The sequence below is a fragment of the Dendrobium catenatum genome, unplaced genomic scaffold (assembly GCF_001605985.2).
Source record: "Dendrobium catenatum unplaced genomic scaffold, ASM160598v2 original_scaffold_76759, whole genome shotgun sequence".
Lineage (NCBI taxonomy): Eukaryota > Viridiplantae > Streptophyta > Magnoliopsida > Asparagales > Orchidaceae > Dendrobium > Dendrobium catenatum.
Window position 1 is genome coordinate 328,129 of NW_021395205.1, and position 4,439 is coordinate 332,567.

Sequence of the window (4,439 nt, forward strand, 5' to 3'; positions counted from 1 at the left end):
AGCTGAAGTGGATGAAACTTTTGATGAGCTTATCTATTCGTGGATGTGCTAGAAAGTAGAAACCATATAAATTGGGACAACCTCAAGTTTCTACCAAATTTTTCGGCTGATCTTTTACAGGTTTGCATGAATAGGGACTGCGCCACCACTATAAGGTTGCGGACTTGCTCTTCCCTCTTCTGTGGCTGAATGCTCCGACAATGACCCGGTAACAACTCCTTGAAACCGAACGCATCCTTATCCTTCTTCTCCAATGATTGCATCTTCCCTGCACTGTGTGAATGTGGCATTTCCCTTTCAAGGTTGAATGTGGCACTTCCCTTTCAAGGTTCTCTAACAGTTCTTCATACGGAGGAGACGAAACACTTTCAGCAGCAAATCCCAAATACGCGAACACGTCAAGGTACCCAGTGTCACAAACTGTCTGCAACGGCCTATTAAGGAATCGGTTTTGCGAGTCTGTATTACACACATGCTGTAGAGACAAGTTATAAGCCTGTTTGCCATTACGTATGCGGTCGCAAACACTCTGTGTTAATCATGAAGTGTTCAATATGCACAGCATGACCTAAACCCTAAATCACGGTTGAGACAACGCAATTATGAAAAATCATCCACATTCTTAATTTAAGCGCGGCTGCTGTTGCAAACAATCATAAGAAATTAGAATACTTGGGCAAGGCTAATAATGATGGCATGATTTGCAAAGCTGTCTGAGCAGTTGGGATACTGCTACAGTCTATTGATATCTTATTAGTGGTTCAAATGATTTAGTCATAATTTTTCCTAACCAAATCCAATTACCTATGAATTATATTGAAACAAAGGACCAAATATAAAGATAGAAAGTAAAATGAATTCATATTTCCCAAATTCCTTCATATCAAGTAAGTCATAATTAATGCTTTAGTAGCTTAGATTCAAGCTTCGTTTGGGACGACTTTTTTATTGTTTCTTAAAAGAGCTTTCTAGTTTAAAATTTAAAATTTTTCTTCTAAAAAACGGCTTTAAGAAGTAGTAAGAAAGCCGTCCCAAACAAAGTGACACCGAACAGGAGGGGGCTCGACGAATCCACGTCGACGATCCGGTGACCGAGGCCGAGCAAGTCTCCAAGAACTCCTCGGAGAAAGAATCCACCACCTAAGATCACTCTCAGGATACATGAATCCAAAACAACAAGACAAAAGCCTTCATTTTCTTTATTCTCTAAAATCTGTCTCATCACAATTAATGACTATGTATTTATAGACAAATCATATCAACCTACTAGGATACACATAACAAAAAAAAAGCATTAAATATATGTAGCCATATAAGCTACCAAATGGAATGACACTATCCTGAAGTTAATACAATTAATGACTCAGTTCCGGTGTCATACTACCGGAGTAGGAGGAACTTCAGGCTCATAGGAAGATGTCCGGTTGACCACAAGAAGGAGGCGGGTTTGGTTGACTAAATCTTTATGGATATTTTTTATGTACAACTCAGCTGCATAAGGATGCGAACATCGACAAGAAGGAAATAAACCATAATCAAAGGAGGCGAAGGAGTTAATGTTGGGCTCATTCATGGTGGTCCAATAGGAAACCTTATCACCAAATTCTTTAAAGCATACATCAGCTAGTTATTTGAAATCATCAATGATTTTTGGGTTCAACCATCCTCCATACTAGTCTTGAAGCACATCCAGAGATGCATCCAACTTGCTCGCATCATCATCATATATGGGTTGATCAAGATCAAGAACTCCTATGGATATGTCGTCATTATACACGTCGTACACAGGCTCACCATAGATAGGCAGAGACGATGATTCCGACAATGGATCTTTAACCTCATGGAAGATTATCATCGGGGCTATGGAGAAAGGCTGATGTGCGGGCCCTTCAAATACTTCTTCGTAGGAAGAAGGAAGTTGATCGAAATTATGTAGGCCAAACTTGATTTCTCCATCATCTCGGGATCCTTATTTGGCTCTAATGAAAACTCGCCTTCTTCTATCCTTGTTTTTCAAAAAATCTTGGTAAAATAGATTAGTATCTTCTTCTTGACAGTCCGCTGCTTCCTGTTGTTCAACTTCGATTTGTTCTTGAGGTAGCTGTTTAATTTGGGCATATATGATTTCTTGTTATTGACTTCCAACCATGAACAAGGATTGCTATTGTTCTTTGTGGTTGCAATGGCATGGACAACAACAAGAAATGGTTGAGGTACTGTGGAGGAAAGCTCTTGCTTGGGGAGATCATTCGTAACATTGTCTATGGGCCGGTTTGATCGTGCAGGGGCACGATCAGCCAATGCCGCGTGCAGTGACGAATGAGGGCAACGGGGTCGCACGTGAAGGTGTGTGGGAGACGGACGCTCGCCAGTCATGTGTGTAGGCAGACTGACTCGGGGTGCCACACTAGTGAGACATGCGGGATTTGTTAGGCATGTGACATGCACAGAACATGCAGAAAGCGGGTTCGAGGCATCAGAATCGCAGAGCTTAACAGTCCGACTCGAAAAATTGGGATGTGGAATACGCATGGGGGTGATGTTTCTTGAATTACCATTTCCCATGGCTTTTATTTGCTCGAATCTTGTGAGACGTTGCTGTAGTAGCGCGTTCTCCTGCTGCACATCTTCAAGCACTTCTTGAATTGGTTGTTGGGGTCTTCACTGGGGCGGCATCTTGCCGACTCTAATACCAAATGACACCGAACCAGAGGGGGCTCGATGAATCCACGTCGATGATCCGGTGATCGAGGCCGAACAAGTCTCCAAGAACTCCTTGGAGAAAGAATCCATCACCTAAGACCACTCTCAGGATACAATAATGCAAAACAACAAGGCAAAAGCCTTCAATTTCTTTATTATTTAAAATCTGTCTCATTATAATTAATGACTATGTATTTATAGACAATCCATAGCAACCTACTAGGCTACACATAACAAAAGAAAGCACTAAATCTATGTAGCCAGATAAGCTACCAAATGGAATGGCACTATTCTGAAATTAATACAATTAACAGCTCAGCTTTGGCGTCACAAAGCCTCAGTGTAATATTAGGATGCTTTTGTACACATTGTATATGAAATCAAATTGTGAACGTGATAGGCTAACAGTGTGTTTCTCAGTGCTAGAGATTGAATATGACACTCTTGATAAGAGTGATAGAGCTTTCTTTTTCTGAAAGAACAGTTTGTTAAGGTTCTCTGACATGGAAAAATAATCATCATTGTAAATAGTTCTTCAACAAACTTTCATAGAAAAAACTTACAAATGAATGCATAATAAACAAGCTCTCATTGAAATCCAATGCTAGTGAAATAAAAGATTGATTAACATTATATAAGAAAGAACAGGATCAGTGCATGAAATTCTCATCAACATAGATGTGTTTTACTCGCACTACAGGGGGGATTCTTTTCATTACTCAAATACACATCCATCCTATGTTTTAGGCCTGTAAGTCTGGCTAAATTCAAGATAAGGACCTCTTACCTTTCAATAATGATTTACATGCCATGGATTTGTCTAATTGCTCATACCAAGGAGAGGCAATTCTTATTTTGAACGGGATTGATGCATAATTTTTTGGTTTATAACATATATAAGAGTGGTGATCAGACAGTAATTTCATAGTTGAATTGGTTAAATTAACTTGTTTGTCTAGTTTTGAACTCCTTGTATGTTGAAAGCAAATTCCTTTCATTTTTTTCTTTGTGTTATCTTATGTTCCTTTCAACTTAAGTTCTATCAACCACCAGTAGACATCTTGTTCCATGTAAAGAATATTTTGTAACATGTAGATAAATTTTCTCTTAGGATTTTCTTTTTCTTTTCAATAGCTCCAAAAAAATCAAAGTTGTAATATTATTATTAGCTGAAGTAGAGTATGCGGCTGTTGTTAACGTATTTCGCAAGTGAGCAGAACGCAAGCATGAGGCCACTACTTAGTGTCAGTGGTGACTAGGACTGAGTCTCTGTGATGGGCATAACTCCTTTTAGCATTCCATAACTTATTGCATTATATAAGCTATGTACTATTCATCTTTGAGAATATGAAGAATACACAGAAGTTCTCCTTCCTTACTTGATTCCTGCTTTTACCTTTTCCTGGTTTATACTTTCTGCTTCTTGCTTTTTCCTCTGTTACAGGTAAAGATGAAGACATTTTCATGGTATCAGAGTCGTGCTAAGCCTCACGTCTTTCTTTCTTCCAGCTAGGCCGGCAACTACTTTCCCTGCTATGGAATATGCAAATTCCTCTACAGCAAATAGCACAACCGAAGCTTCTCAAGTGCTCGGAAATGCTACAATACCTCCCCAATTGAAGTTCTTCATGTCTACCATTAAAAATATCATCACTGTCCAGTTAACTCCTGAAACTCATTTTACATGGAAGTCTGAAGAATTGAAAGTCTTCAGGCAAATGGATTTGAGGGATATT

At 39.2% G+C, this 4,439-nt stretch overlaps 1 long non-coding RNA gene across 1 annotated transcript; it reads left to right on the forward strand.

Moving 5' to 3' along the window:
- Nucleotides 1–1,291, forward strand: LOC110095329. The gene is made up of 2 exons (XR_003699577.1): nucleotides 1–208; nucleotides 303–1,291. It is a non-coding gene; the product is annotated as an uncharacterized LOC110095329 (long non-coding RNA).
- The last annotated feature ends 3,148 nt before the right edge of the window (nucleotides 1,292–4,439 follow it).